The sequence below is a fragment of the Canis lupus genome, chromosome X (assembly GCF_003254725.2).
Source record: "Canis lupus dingo isolate Sandy chromosome X, ASM325472v2, whole genome shotgun sequence".
NCBI lineage: Eukaryota > Metazoa > Chordata > Mammalia > Carnivora > Canidae > Canis > Canis lupus.
This window is the reverse complement of record NC_064281.1, coordinates 33,301,632-33,318,612: the sequence shown is the minus strand read 5'-3', so window position 1 is coordinate 33,318,612 and position 16,981 is coordinate 33,301,632. Positions and strand designations below refer to the sequence as shown.

At 36.0% G+C, this 16,981-nt stretch overlaps 1 protein-coding gene across 3 annotated transcripts in view; it reads left to right on the top strand.

The window, feature by feature from the left end:
- The window catches only part of LOC112655137 (ferritin light chain-like), a 67,798-nt gene that overhangs the window by 33,741 nt on the left and 17,076 nt on the right, over positions 1-16,981 (top strand). For 2 of the 3 annotated variants that reach the window (XR_003133554.3, XR_003133555.3), the window contains one exon: positions 8,688-8,908. The exons of the other annotated variant lie outside the window; for it this stretch is intronic. The gene's annotated coding sequence lies outside the window, so the exon portion shown is untranslated. The remainder of the gene's footprint in view (positions 1-8,687; positions 8,909-16,981) is intronic. 3 annotated transcript variants of the gene reach the window in all.

The following is a 16,981-nucleotide window of genomic DNA, read 5'->3' as shown; positions in this document are numbered from 1 at the left end:
GCATCCTACTACAACACAGAAACATAGGCTTTTGTGTGTCTGATCAAGAAGGAGGTGTTTTTCAAGTAGGAATGTGGAGCCAAGGGTAGAAATTTTAGCTAGCTTATGGATCTGGGCATTGGTGTGCTACTCCCTGGCACTTTGGTTTTTATTACCATGGCTACACTTCCCACACCCTGAGACCATGGGCATTCACTGGCTTCATGTTGCTTTTTCATTTGAACACCATACCACATTTTTTAAGCCCTAGTAGTCAGAGGCATTTGTTTGCAGAACCTAATTCCCATACAAAATAAATAAATAAATAAAAATCACTTCCTCTTTTGCAAGGCTGCCAATTTGTTTTCTTCAAGGGGCAATTATGTCACTGCCAAAACCACACTGATAAATAATCTCCCTGTATTTGAATTTTAAAATGAAGCCCTCCAGAGGGTTAGGCTCAGAAAGAACCAGTGGTAGCTTACTTTGCTGGACTGAAGCTCAATTTAAAATTCACATCTTAATAAAGAGAACTTCTTTCTTTCTATTTTGGACTGAAAGAGAGAAAATAATGATGAAAGGGAATTAAGACCTACCTCAGTAATTAGGGAGTCCCAATGGATTAGACTTACTAATGGAAACCCAATTAAAACACATTTTTGAGGGGTTTTGTTAGAACTTGTAAACACCCCAGAGCTAGTTCTAGAATGTAAGCTTTTTTTTATTTTAAGTTTACAATTATATTTTTGTTGCATGTTGCATACCAATTAGGAGTAGAGGAAATCAGTGTCTATTAATCAATTTTTAGGCAATGCATAGGGCCCTAGCACTTTAGACCCAGATATGGTTTCATGATTTCCTTGTAGTTTACATGTCATGGCCTATCCTTTTATTAGAGAAGCCTGTCATTAATAAAATAATCTACATTGCTTCATTTATGTCTGCAGATTTGAAAATGCTGTACTTAGTAAGTTCACAGCCTCACTGCCAACAGGCAGGCACCTTCCAGGTTGAGAGGGTATAGCCATCTGGAATAGCATAGAAGAGGGTGAGGAAAGCTTTTTCAATTTGCAAAGAAAGAAATTACTACATAAAAGGAGCATTATGGGATCAAAAAAAATGAATTCCCTATCTACCCACCTGCTAGCCTTGATCTGGAAATAATTCAGTCCCTTGGTTATTTTCAAGGAGCTTTGGGAAGGAAACTGATTTTCTAAGTCTCCACTGCTACAGAGATTGCTGCAGTGGTTATCATCGCCCCAACCCCGACCCCCCCCCTCCGCCCCAGCCCCTGGATTCCTATAGGCTGTCCTGTGGTTCAACTAACTCTGACTCACCCATATGTGCTGCTGAGAAGCACCTTGATGTCCTCACTGCCGAGAAGCCTAGCAAGAGGGTTGGAGAGCCATGGACACGAGATGAAATGGCTTCCTTGGGCTTGTTGCAGGTGTTAACACTCTTGGTTTTATCTCAGGTATAAGTCAGAAGACTGGAATGGTAAAGTTTATGCATTTTTAATGCACTGCACTATCAGTCTGAGAATATAACAAGAAGAGCCTTTTATTAAATATACTCATAGGGAGAAGTCTTTCTGGGGGGGTCTTCATGGCCCCAAAGCAATGAACATTCAACTCAGTGATTAATCAGCCAAGCTGGTTGTCTTAGTTGAGTTTCCCCCAGAAGCAGACCTCAAGACAAGTATCCAAGTGCAAACAGCTTATCTGGGAGGTGATTCCTAAGAATACTGTTAGGTGACTGGGGAAGCAAGATGGGGAAGATAAGGAAAGCAATGAAGGGTGAATTTTCCAGCAAGATACCATGTGGAATCCTGAGGGAAACTTCGAAAGATAACGTGGAACAGGAGTTTGCACACTACAGCCTGAGCCAAATCCAGCTTGGTTTTATATAGCCCATGAGCTAAGAATGGCTTTTATGTTTTTTAATTTTTTTTTAATTTTTTTTTTATTTATGATAGTCACAGAGAGAGCGAGAGAGAGACAGAGACACAGGCAGAGGGAGAAGCAGGCTCCATGCACCGGGAGCCCGTTGTGGGATTCGATCCCGGGTCTCCAAGATCGCGCCCTGGGCCAAAGGCAGGCGCCAAACCGCTGCGCCACCCAGGGGTCCCTATGTTTTTTAATAGTCAAAATCAAAAGACTAATATTTTATGTCATATAAAAATTATATGAAATTCAAATTTCAGTGTCCATAAATAAAATTTTTTTGGAACATAGTCACACTCATTCGTGAATTGTTTATGGTTGCTTTCACTCTGCAACAGCACAACTGAAGAACTGCAACACAGACCATGTAGCTGCAGAATCTAAAATATTTGCTCTCTGGCCCTTTGCAGAAATAGTTTGCTACCTATGATGTAGACAAGAACTTCAGGGTTATCCTATCTGGGAAGCTTGAGAGCTGGTGTCCTTGTCCACTTGCCATCCATCAGTGCATGACTGCTCCTGGAGGGCTTTAATCTTCCAGTGCTTATATAGCCTGCCCTACAGAATATCCAGGTATTCTGAATTCTCAACTCCAGATGACATACTTTCATATTTTTCCTAATTAAACATGAAAATACACCTTTTGTAAATTCCAAGAAAACTCAGTTCTATTCTGATCCCAATAGCACAGAATGAATTAAATGTTCCATCCTATGTTCCAGTCATGGGTTAAATTAAGCAGTTATACAGAAGAGCCTTAAATTCAAAACATGCTACCTCTGTGGACCATGGCTGGTGGTATGAAGTATGTTTTTTCAGTTGATACCAGTCCATGATAATGAGTAAGCTGGAGCTGAGAATGTCCTCTTCTTCCATATAACTTCACCAAGTAGATAGTTATTTCGGTTAGAATGATCTCAAGACCTAAGTGGAGGTTACATTTTTAATTCTATAATTTAACAATATTTTGCTTGTAAATAGCTGAAATTGAAACAAGAGACAGAAGCATTGTCCAAGTAATTATAAGGCAAAAATTAGCATTTGCCAAGGTAAAACTTGTTCTGGTACCAGATTATAAATGCCACTTGTTCTCAAGACTGTATATCCTCTGCATAGGTGCTTTTTAAATGAAGTCTATACATAGCTAATTTTGTATAGCCTTATGCTGATTTACTTAGATGGTCAAATACCACCAAACTCTTTATCTCTTTAAAAGTGACAATACCAGCACAACTTAAAATCCAAAATGAATAATTCAAAAAAGATTAAATTGAAAACAAAATCAACTTCTTATTCAGAAACAATTCTAGGTTCATCGCTAGTCACTAAAACTAAGCACAGTTGTTTCCTCAAATAAAATTGTTAAAGCCTCTGAAGTTTTCAATATTGTTATCTCCTAACGTACCGGTATACTGTTAAAGAGAAAAACATCTATTTGTCCAAGCCCAGGTTCAAAGGTAGAACACACTGTACACTTCAGTGATGTACATGACCCTCTTATTTCATACTGTACATACTAGAAAACTCCTAGATTAAGTGCTGCCAAATTTCACCATGTCTGCATAAACTTCCCCCTGCTAAACTGTAGGTTAACCTTTCTGTCTTGGGGTTCTCCCACTGACAGACAAGCCTCCTGTACAAAGCTATCTCAGTTTTCCTGTTTTAGGTGAAGGGTGGTTGGTGATAGTAGGATAGGAAAGCACCAATCTTATCTACAGTGGCCTGGTTTTATTTTTCTGGCTTGCTTTATCTATTTTTCCAAGGCTAGAAGGCACTTTTATTCCCATTATTTAGGTGGTCTCCCAAATTCCATTCATTCATTCATTCATTCATTCATTTATTCATTTGATAAATCTTTGAGTTTCAACAAAATGTCAAGCAATATCTCCTCACTTCCCCCTTCTACCTCACCCCCAACTACCACAGAAACCCCTTTGACTAATCTCAGGTAAAGCAGATAGGAGGATAGAGGAATGTAAGCCCTATGCTGGGCTAGAGTCTTCCGTATTACCATAGCCACCAAAACCACATGCAATCTCTACAAGTTTAGATGGTACAGCAGCGATCTGAGGATTGACTCCAGGATCGAGAAATTCTGGGTTGAATCCTCTGAAAGAGCTCTTCAGGAAACCAAAGTGATTTTACCAGCAAGGTTTACCTTCTGGACCCTGAAGGCCACTAGGCAGCTGAGTAGGTTTGGCTGCCTAAAGAAATAAGTTACTAAGCATTGCAGGGGGTGGGAGTTCCAGCTGAGATTTAGGCAGTATAGCTTTGTGGTTAACAAGATAGCTCTGGAAATGGATGACAACTGCAGTTCAGCTCTATGCCTATAAAATCAGTTTTGTGATCAATATTAGGAGAATATTATCTATGTCCTCCATGAGGCCAAGGAGTGTGGTATATGGCCATAAAAATATCAGTTCCTATTTCCTCTCTTCTTTAAATCATACCTAAATGTTTCTCTTAAGGTTCCAACCTTAGGTTAGTGGATTTGTAAAAAGTTTATCTATTCTTAGTGTACCGGTATTATGCCTTTTCCTCTTCTGTTGAATCTTTTTTTTTTTTAACAATAACTAGCCCCTTATTGCCATAAACTTGGAAGGAGTCCATTCTACCATGCATCAAATCATATATGCTTCAGAATATTAAAATATTAGATTATATTTTTATTGCTTTTAATTATAAATACTCCTTGGGTTGTTATATTGCGGAAGTAGCAAACACCTGGTAAGCACACTCTAATCCCTTCTTCCTGCAGGGTGGCATTGCTAATCAGACACAGCCCTCTGAATACAGCTTCAAAACATTTCTCAACACAAAGTTCAGGAAACCTCTATCAAGATGAAGTCTATTTGCCATTCGTGGTATATTAGGCTATGAATCCTCTTCTTAGGGGTTAATATCAAGAAAATTACTTTGGAGATAGGTTTGAGCCAGTTTTTAATTTGGAAGGGATGAAAAGAAAGAAATAGAAGAGCAAATAGAGCATTGCTCATATAAAGCAATGTTTTTCCGAGGAGAATGCTTATTGGATTTAATTTCCATTATGGCAGATGGATTCTAACGTTTAAACAGAATCTCTTGGGTTTGAAGAGACCTCTCGTGGGTCATTTAGCTCATATCTCAGCACTACCACAAGATAGATCTCATTATTTTTCTTAAATCCTGTCTTAAAAATGAATGGGTGTCTAATGAGTCTTTAAATTGTGATTTTACTATCTCCTCTGGATGCAAGTGCCATAACTTCTGTATTCTAATAGTTTCATAGCTTCTGTATTTTAATAGCTACCAATTATTCTCTAATATTTATTTTAAAATTTCCCATAAGTCCTTTGCTGCATCCTTTATGCTCACTCTGCCTTTAACCTTTCAAACTAATCCAGCGGGCAGTCATAGCTGGAAGGCACTGAATAAGAAACATGAAGCATGGATGTTATGGATAGACTGGTCACTCTAACCCCCTCGGACTTAACAGCAATTCCTAACCAGTTCTTGTTTTGAACCCCATCTCCCCTAACTCCAGAAGCTTGGAGGATGCTTGGCAATCGGTATCTGCCCTTTTGGATTTCATACTGTTACTTTGGATCTTGGCTTTTCTCGCTTGGTTCTCCATTTTTTTTGTACCCTGGGCTGCTTCAGCCAGAAATCACTATAGTGTTTCTCCTGACTATTCAACCCAGATACTCATATAGAGGTAATTTAGACAAACTCTTCTAGAGCCTTCTTTAGAATGTTGGTATTCAGGCATGATTATGTCTAGACTGTGCATACCCAGGTCTACTAATTAGGGTCCTTATAACCATAGATGGAGTGGGAAGTTATCTTTGTGGTATGATTTGAGTGGGTAGCCTCTATAATCAGAAATACTTCCTACTCAGGAGAAGTGCTGGAAATTCAATCACTGGAGAGCTTTTCTCTTGATTACTTGTAATGCAATCCAAGATTCTCTTTTAAAATGCTGATGAACTAGCAGGGTTAACTCATTAGGTCAAAAACTCTTTAGTATGAATTAGATATTTTTAGCCCACTTCCTTCCCAAGTAGTGATAGTTGAGCATAAGTAGTATAATGGAGTCCTTAGAAGAAGCAATGCTGAAAGGGAAGAAAAGACAGCAAAGTCATTTTGGAAAAGCACTGAAGGAAAATTTTGCCTACTTTTCCATGTGGTCATGGGCTAACCTGAATCAACTCTCACACCCGTACAAGTAAGACTTTTTTCATTGTGTTTCCTTAAGGCTAGGTTCCAAATCAATATTTCTTCTACTTAGCAAGTGTTCTTTATTCATTAATCCTACCTTTGGCTGCTTGAGACTTCAAAGATTATCTTCATGCCGTCTTATTACCAGGACCTGGGAGGCCTTTCTTCTTTTTCACTGTCCATCAAATCTCAGCTTCCCCTCAAGGCCAAGATCATTACATACCCTCCATAAAGCCTTCTGTGAGACTTCAAAGCTGACATATCTCTACTCTCAATTTTTTTTTAGCAAAAATTCCTCTAGGGAATGAAAATGAAGAGGAAGCTGTGTTCATTGAGTACCCACTATGTGCCAGGCACTATACTAAGCATGTTTTAGAAGGTACCTCATTTTAACATTCACAATAATCACAGCAAACAAGTGTTATTATCTCCATTATATAATGGGAAACTAAAATGAGAAAGGATCTGTAACATTCCAGAATTTAGGAAACTAAGTCCCAAATCCCTATCATTTCTCTGCCTGTAGTTTCCATGAGAAGTTAGCATACATAGCTTTGTAATGATATTTTTATGTGTGAGGAAATCACTATGTAACATTATTAATGCTCTCTTTTACTTAAAAATTTTTGAAGTATTTAAAAAGAGAAAGATTAAGTACAATTAAGCTGAAGATTATGGAAATTCAAAGGAGAAATACACAGGGATTGCTATAGCAATTTCCTGTATTTTATGCTAAAATAGTGCCCATCTTTCTGATTGCAGCTTCCACAAATGTTATAGGTGTGTCAGTATATTGGCTCCCTACAGCCTTCAAGACAGCTCAGGGCAGCCTAGAGGAGCTAAATACCTCTAGCCATTTGCTGGCCATGGCATTCTCCTCTTGCTTGTCTCAGAATGTCACAAATATTATTATAATTTTTTATGTGTAATATAATATAGTAACAGTAGAAAATCATCCTTCCGAAGAACTATTCTTATAAAGAAAGCTTTCAGAGTAGTATCTCCTTACTTGTGGCCATGCATAACTTTAACTGACAAATGAGACTCAAGGCAAGTGATGTTAGTTATATGGCCACCTAGTTTTCTTGTAATTTTGGAGCACAAGGCTTTGTACTACAGGGGAAGTAAAATGAAAATGGAAAACAAAAAGATCTGTTCAGGTTAAAGGAAATAGAGATATGTCTGGAAAATTGCCCTGTACCTAACTGGGAAAGTGAAGGAGAAAGATGTTATGTCTTGTGTTCTAAAGTAAGCCATTAGATTACAGCAATCTGCAAGAGTCTAATTCCAAAACAATGAAAATTAAAAAAAAAAAAACTGTCCAGCTAGAGTTCGACAGCTTTTTAGTATCTAGAGGCTTGAAAGGTCTGTGGGTGAGATGAAGCAAACTTTTCCTGAGAAAAGCATGGAAATAATTTATTAAGGAATTATTGGTGACAAGTAGCTTTAATTCAGCATTGTGCCACTTTGCCAAAGTGTTTATTGTATTTTTTACTAGTCACTCCAACTTTCCTTTTTTTAAAAAAGACTTTATTTATTCATAGAGACACACAGAGAGAGAGGGAGGCAGAGACACAGGCAGAGGGAGAAGCAGGCCCCATGCAGGGAGCCTGACGTGGGACTCGATCCAGGGTCTCCAGGATCACGCCCTGGGCTGCAGGCGGCGCTAAACCGCTGCACCACCGGGGCTGCCCTCCAACTTTCCTTTTATTAGTATTGGCATATTTGCATAAAAGTATATATTTTTTACTTTTAATTTATCTATATCATTATATTTGAAGTGAGTCTTTTGTTGACCCAATTGGTCTTTTAACTTTTTAAATCCATTCTGAAAATCTCTTAATTTTACATTTAATATAATTATTGAGGTTTGGATTTAGGCTATTTTATTGTTTGTTTTGTGGTTGTTCCCTCTGTTTTATTTCTCTGTTTCTCCTTTTCTTCCTCCTTTTTGATTATTTGAACATGTTTCAATATTTTGTTTTATTTTTTCTGTTGTTTTTAACTCTTTATATAGTATTTTTAATGTTCTATAGATTATAAGATACGTACTCAACTTTTCAGTCTACTCAGAATCAATATTTCACTCTTTTCTTTTAAAAACTTTATTGATTTATTTGAGAGAGAGAGAAAGCACAAACAGGGTAGGGGTGGGGGCAGAGGGAGAGAGAGAAGCAGACTCCCTGCTGAGCAGGGAGCCCCACATGGGGCTTGATCCCAGGACCCTGAGATCATGACCTGAGCCAAAGGCAGATGTTTAACCAACTGAGCCATCCAGGCACCCCAATATTTTACTATTTTAAGTGGAAAAATATTAGCGCCATATAGGTACCTTTATATTGGTACCTTATATTGTACTTGCCTTTTTTGTAGCATATCTACATATATCAAAAACTTCATTTTTCTTCAGAAAAATAAGAAAAGCTTCATCAAAAATACATCAGAAAATGTGATAAATTTTGCTTCCAGATACCAAATATATTTTAAAGAACTCAACAGGAGAGAAGATATTCTGTTTACCCAGATATCTACCATTTTGTTGTTCTTCTTTCATTTCTAATGTTCCAGGTTTCTTTCTGTCTGAAGAACTTCTTTTAGCAATTCTTTCAAAAAAGTTTTGCTGGCGAGGGACTTTCAGTTTCCAGTTCCACATGTAAGAAGCTTGGAAGCCACCACTCCATTCTAACAAGTGAAAAGCTGAACAGACTGAAAAAAAAAATCAACTTTTCTTGGATCCATAAGAGAAGGAAGGACACAGGGCAAGCCACTGCCCCCAAGATGGGAGACAGGTAAATAAAGGGATTTGCAGCTTACTGGAGCAGAGACTCACTAGCAGAAGCCATTATAGAAACCAGTGCCATGGTAGGGAAATCTTAATTGTAATTGACAAATTGCTAGAGGCTTAGTGTTGAAAACTATGAGTATTAAAAACCCTAGGGGGACCCACTCATAGGGGAACCCCTACAGTATTATGAGATTTACCTCCAGAAGCTCAACCAGGTTCCCACAGTAAATACCAGAGAAAAATCCCCTCAGGCTTCCAGTAGGGGAAGGGGAAAAGGAACCATTTTGAAATATGCTAGAACACTGTTCTTAACAAGATCTGTCCCCAGAGGAAACTAGTTAACTAGAGCCTGACCTGCTAGGGGTATTTTCAGACCTTAACTGACTGTGAGAAGTGAAATACCCAACCCCAGCAAACTCTAACCATCCTGTCCTACCCAAGAGGGGAGAAAAAAAACTGAGAAACACTTGTAAAGTGCATAGTCCAGAGGCATAGGCTCACCAAAAGACTGACCTAATCATAGGATTATAGAATGCTTTCCCTTTCCCCACACCTCACTACCACATTACCAAAGGCCTATTTATAGTAGTTCTTTTACCTGTTACATCATATCTGGCTATCAAAAATAAAAAATAAAAAAACCCTTACAAGGTATACCAAAAGCCAACACTAACAATTCAAAGAGACATAGCAAGCATCAGAGCCACACATGACAGAGATTTTGGAATTATCAGACTGAGATTTTAAAACAACTGTGATTAATATATTAAGGGCTGTAATGGATAAGGTAGATAGCATGTAAGAACAGATGGGCATTGTAAGCAAAGAAATGGAAATCCTAAAAGAGAACCAAAAATAAATGTAAGATATAAAAGACACTGTTAGAGAAATGAAGAATGCCTTTGATGGGCCTATTAGTAGACCCAACTGAGGAAAAAAAAATCTGTGAGCCAGGGGATGTATCAATAGAATGCTTGAAAACCAAAAATCAAAGAGAATGAAGACTAAAAACAGAACAGAATATCTAGGGAATGTGAGACAACTACAAAAAATGTAACATACCAGTAATGGTAATGTCAGAAAAAGAAAAGAACGGAAGAAATATTTGAAACAATTTGATTTAGAAGTTTTCAAATTTAAATTCAGACATCAAACCATAGATCTGAGAAGCTGAGAGAACATCAAGCATGATAAATATTAAAAAAATCCATAACCAACCCAAACAAAAAACATCCTACAACCTGGCATATCATTTTCAAATTGCAAAAAAATATCAAAGATGAAGAAAAGTCCTGGAGAAGCCAGAGAAAACACCTTACCTACAGAGGAACAGAGTTAAGAATTACATCCAACTTCTCAGAAGTCATGCAAGCAAGAAGAGAGTGGAGTAAAATATTTAAAATCCTGAGAGAAAGAAAAACATCAATCTAGAGTTTTATGCCCTGTAAATTTATCTTTCAAAAGTGAAGGAGACAGACTTTCTCAGACAAACAAAAATTGAGGGAATGTGTTGCCAGTAGACCTACCTTGTAAGAAATGTTAAAGAAGTTCTTTGAAAGAGGGAAAATAACATAGGTCAGAAACGCAGATCTATGTAAGGATGGGAAGAGCATCAAAGAAAGAATAAGTGAAAAAATATTTTTTTAATTTTTCTTATTCTTAATCTAACATAACAGTTTGTTCAATATAATAACAGTAGCAATATATTCAATTGTGTATGCTTATGTGTATGTATGCATATATATGACTCTATATATATGCATATATATATATATATAAATGACAGCAATACTACAAGGTATGGGAGGAAGGAGTTAGAATTATTTTGTTATTATAAGGTACTTACACTAGCAGTGTAGTGGTACAGTGTTATATTAAAGAGGAATTGGATTAAATGTAAATACATATTGCAAACTCTAGAGCAACCACTAAGAAAAGTTTTTTTTAAAAGAAGTATAACATATGCTAAGAAAGGAGAGAATCATATAAAATGCTCAACAAAAACCACAAACCACAGAAAAGGAGTGGAAGACAATCAGAGGAACAATGGCAACAAATAGAGAACAGTAATGCATATGATAAACATTAACTATATCAATAATCATTTTAAATTTGATGGTCTAAATGTACCAATTTATCGAGACATAAGAGTGGATAAAAAAACATGATAACTATATGTTTTCTACATGAAACCCACTTTAAATATAAAGACATATAGATTAAAAAGTGAATGGTGTACTGTTTTCTTAATGTCTTTTTTTCTTTTTTTTCTTAATTTCTTTCTGATACTTCATTATTAGTGTATAGAAATGCAACAGATTTCTATATATTAATTTTGTATTCTGAAATTTTACCAAATTCATTTATTTGGTCTAATAAAACAATCCCATTTACAGTTGTACCAAAAGTAATAAAATACCTAGGGATAAATTTGATCAAGGAAGTGAAAGACCTGCACTCTGAAAACTTAAAAAACACTGAAGAAGGAAATTAAAGATGATGCAAACAAATGGAAAGATAAACCATGCTCATGGATTGGAAAAAATTAATATTGTTAAAATATCCATACAACCCAAAGTAATCTACAGATTCAATACAATCCCTATACTAATAGTGTTTTTCACAGAAATAGGACAGATAATCCTTAAATTTATATGGAACCACAAAAAAACCTGAGTTACCAAAGCAATAATGAGAAAGAAGAACAAATCTAGAGGCATCACTGTCTCAAATTTCAAGATATATTACAAAGCTGTAATTTAAAAAATGGTATTGACACAAAGTAGACACAAAGATCAATGGAACAGAATATAGAGGCCAGAAAAAAGAATAGACCAGAAATAAACCCATACTTTTATGGTCAATTAATGACAAAGGATGCAGGAATATACAATGGGAAAAAGACATTCTCCTCAGTAAATGGTATTGATAAAATTTGACAGCTACATGCAAAAGAATAAAATTGGGCCACTTTCTTCCACCATACACAAGGATAAACTCAAAATGGATTAAAAACCTAAGTATGAAACCTGAAACCACAAAACTCCTAAAAGAAAATATAGGCAATAATCGCTTTGACACTGGCCTTAGCAACTTATTTATGGATGTGTCTCCTCAAGCAAGGGAAGCAAAATCAAAAACTATTGGGACTACATGAAAATAAAAAGCTTTGGCACATTGAAGAAAACCATCAACAAAACAAAAAGGAAAATTACTGAATAGGAGAAAATATTTGTAAATGAAAAATCTGTTAAGGAGTTAATATCCAAAATATATAAAGAACTACAACTCAACACACATACAAGAATAATCCAATTTAAGGGATCCCTGGGTGGCGCAGCGGTTTGGTGCCTGCCTTTGTCCCAGGGCGCGATCCTGGAGACCCAGGATCGAATCCCACATCGGGCTCCCAGTGCATGGAGCCTGCTTCTCCCTCTGCCTACTATGTCTCTGCCTCTCTCTCTCTCTCTTGCTGTGACTATCATAAATAAATAAAAATTGAAAAAAAATTAAAAAAAGAATAATCCAATTTAAAAATGTGCAGAGGATTTGAATAGACATTATTCCAAAGAAGACCTACAGATGGCTAACAGATTCATGAGAATGTGTTCAGTATCACTAATCATCATGGAAATGCAAACCAAAACCACAATGAGGTACTACCTCACACTTGTTAGAATGGCTAAAATAAAAAAGACAATATGTGTGTGTACATGTATATATGCACACAATAGAATATTACTCAGCTATAAAAAAGAATGAGACCTCACCATTTGGGACAACATGGATGGATTTGTGCTAAGCGAAATAGATAAATACAAATACCATATGATTTCACTTCTATGTGGAATCTAAAAAAGCAAAACAAATAAACAAAACAGAAGCAAGACTCATAAATATGGAGAACAAACTGTTGGTTGTCAGAGGGGAGAGGGTTAGGGGGAATAGGTACAAAGTCCTACTTACAAATAATTCACAGAGATGAAAAGTACAGCATAGGGAATATAGCCAACAATATGCAATAGCATAGTATGGTGAGAGATGGTAACTACACTCATTGTGGAGAGCATAAGATAATGAATAGAATTGTCAAATCACTATGCTCTACATCTGAAACTAATATGACACTGCATAACAATTATACTTCAATAATTAAAATGTAAATTATGGAGAAAAATATACCATGCTAACACTAATCAAGAGAAAGCAAAGTATTAAGTAATGAAAATTATCAGGAATAAAGAAGGGCATTTATACGATGATAAGGTGGTCAATTCTCCCAAGAAGACATAACAGTTCTTAACATGTATGTACTTAACAATAGAGCATCAAACGATACTCTGTGAAGTGCAGTTTTTTTTTTGTTTTGTTGAAAAGATTTTATTTCTTTATTTGACACACACACAGAGAGAGAGAGAGAGCACAAGGAGCCACAGGCAGAGGGAGAGGGAGAAGCAGACTCCCTGATGATCCCAGAACCCTGGGATCATGACCTGAGCCCAAAGCAGACACTTAACCAACTGAGCCACTCAGGTACCCTGAGGTGCAGTTTTTTACCATGAAGCAAAAACTGATAGAACTGCAATGAGAAATAGATGAATCCACTATCACAGCTGTAGACTTCAACACCTCCCTATCAAAAATGTACAGATACAGCAGGCAAAAAATCAGTAAGGACATAGTTGAACCCAGCAACACTATCAATACACTGGATATTATTGATATCTATAGACTACTTCATCCAATAACAGCGGAATACACTTATTTGTCAAGCTCATGGAACATTCACCATGATATACCACATTCTGGGCCATAAAACACACCTTAACAAATTTAAAAGAATAGAAATCATACAATGTCTGTTTTTAGGTTGCAATGGAATTAAACTAGAAATCAATAACAGATAATTGGAAAGTCCCCAAATACATAGATATTAAATAACACACTTCTAGATAAGACATGGGCCATAGTCAAAATCACAAGAGAAATTAACAAATATTTTAAACTAAATGTGATGAAAATACAATTTATCAAAATTTGTGGGATGCATTGAAAACAGTGCTTAAAAGGAAATCTATAGCATTGAATTACATATACTAGAAAAAAAGATCTAAAATCAATCATCTAAGTTCTCACCTTAGGAAACTAGAAGGGGAAGAAGAGAATAAATACAAAATAAGCAGAATAAAAGAAATATTAATAATTAAAGCAGAAGTCAAGGAAATTGAAAACGGGAAATCAATAGAAAGAATCAGCAAAAGCCAAAGCTGGTTCTTTGACAAGGTCAATAAAATCAGTAAGTCCCTAACCAGGCTAACTAAGGAATAAAAGAAAGAAGACACAAACTATTAATATCAGTAATGAAACAGGGACATTACTACACACTCCATGACACAATCTACCAAAACTCACACAAAAAGAAACAGATGATCTGAATAGACCTATATCTATTAAAGAAATTGAATCAATTATTAATAAATGTTCAAAACAGAAAGCAAATTTATTTAAAAAAATTAAAAAACAAAAACAAAACAGAAAGCACCAGGCCCAGATGGATTTATTGGTGAATTATACCAAACATTTAAGGAAGAAATTATACCAATTCTCTGTAATATCTTTCACCAGATAGAAGCAGAAGGAATACTAGGAGCCAGCATTACCCAAATATTCAAATTAGACAAAGAAATTATAAGAAAACTACAATATATCTCATGAACATAGATTCAGAATTACTCAACAAAATATTAGTAAATCAAATCCAAGAAAGTATAAAAAAATTATATACCAGGACTAAGTGGAATTTATTTCATGCAAGGCTGATTCAGCATTCAAAAATCATTGTGATTCATTGTATTAACAAGCTAATGTAAGAAAAATCACATGATCAATCAATGGATATAGAAAAATTATAGACGGGGTGCAACACCAATTTATGATAAAAACTGTCAGTAAACTAAGAAAAAAGGGGAGCTTTGTCAACTTGGTAAAGACTATGTACAAAAAATTTACAGCTAAGATACTTAATGGTGAGAAACTTGAATGTTTTCTAGGATCAGGTACAAGGCAAGGATATCCCATCTTTTACCACTCCTTTTCAACATTGTGTCTCAAGTTCTAGCTAATGCAATAAGACAAGAGAGTGAAATAAAAGGCACACAGACTAAGAAGGAAAGAAAAACTGGTTTATAGATGATGTGATTATCTATGTAGAAAATCCAAAAGAATCAACAAAAAACTCCTAGAACTAATAAGCAATTATAGGAAGATTGCAGGACACAAAGTAAATATAGAAAATTCACTTGTGGGATCCCTGGGTGGCGCAGCGGTTTGGCGCCTGCCTTTGGCCCAGGGCGCGATCCTGGAGACCCGGGATCGAATCCCACATCAGGCTCCTGGTGCATGGAGCCTGCTTCTCCCTCTGCCTATGTCTCTGCCTCTCTTTCTCTCTCTCTCTGTGACTATCATAAATAAATAAAAATTAAAAAAAAAAAAAGAAAATTCACTTGTTCCCTATATACCAGCAATAAACAAGTGGAATTTGAAATTAAAAACACAATACCGGGATCCCTGGGTGGCGCAGCGGTTCGGCGCCTGCCTTTGGCCCAGGGCGCGATCCTGGAGACCCGGGATCGAATCCCACATCGGGCTCCCGGTGCATGGAGCCTGCTTCTCCCTCTGCCTATGTCTCTGCCTCTCTCTCTCTCTCTCTCTCTCTCTCTCTGTGTGTGTGACTATCATAAATAAATTTAAAAAATTTTTAAAAATAAATAAAAAATAAAAACAATACTATTTACATTAGCAACCCCTAAAATAAAATGCTTACGTATAAATCTAACAAAATATATATATATAATCTGTATGGAGGAAAATGACAAAACTCCAATGAATGAAGAATGAATGTCGAACTAAAATGGAGAGATATCCCATGTTCATGATAAGACTCAATAATGTCATGTCAGTTCTTTCCAAGTTGATTGATAGATTCAACACAATACCAATCAAAATTGCAGTAAGTTATTTCATGGATATTGACAAACTGATTCTAAGTACTTATATGAAGACACAAAAGACCCAGAACAGCCAACATAATACTGAAGGAGAACAGAGTTGGAGAATTGATGCTGCCTGACTTCAAGACTTACTCTAAAGCTATGGTAATCGAGGCAGTGTGATTTTGGTGAAAAAATAGACACAGATCAACTGAACAGAATAAAGAGCTCAGAAATAGACTCAAATATAGAGCACTAATCTTTGATAAGAGAACAGAGGTGATACAATGGACCAAAGATAGTCTATTTAACAAATGGTGCTGGAACAACGGGACATCCACATGCCAAAAAAAGTTAAACACAGACTTTACATCACAAAAATCATCTTCTCTGGATGTTCTTCACACTTTTTTTGTATTTATTTTGTAGCAGTTTGATTCTGATGTGTCTGGGCATGAATTTCTCTGGGTTTATACTATTTGAGATTCATTGAACCTCTTAAATCTTTAGGTTTATGTCTTATGCCACATTTGGGAAGGTTTTAATCACTATTTTCTCAAGTAGTTTTTCTACAGTATACTCTTTCTCATTTCCTTTTGGGATTCCAATGACACAAATTAAACCTTCAGTATTGTCCTACAGGTCCCTGAAGCTATATTCATTATTTTTTCCAATATTTTTCTCCCTGTTATTTAGGTTGGATTACTCCTATTAATATACCAATAAATTCACTGTTTTCTCTCTTATCTTCATTTTCCTTTTGAGCCCATCTTATAAATTTTTTATTTTGGCTATTACATTTTTCAGTTCAAAATCTCCATTTGATATCTCTATATATTCTATTTGTCTGCTGAGACTTTTGATATTTCCATTTATTTCAAGAGTATTCTCCATTTCACTTCTTGGAACATGTTAATAATAGTTGTCTTTAAAGCTTTCGTCTGATATTCCCAACATGTGTCATCTTGGCATTGGTGTCTGTTGTTTTCCCATGTGAGTTGAGATTTTTCCTGCTTCTTTGTATGGTGAGTAATTTTAAATTTTATCCTGGATATTTTGGGAGACTCTGAGTTTCTGGGTCTTATTTA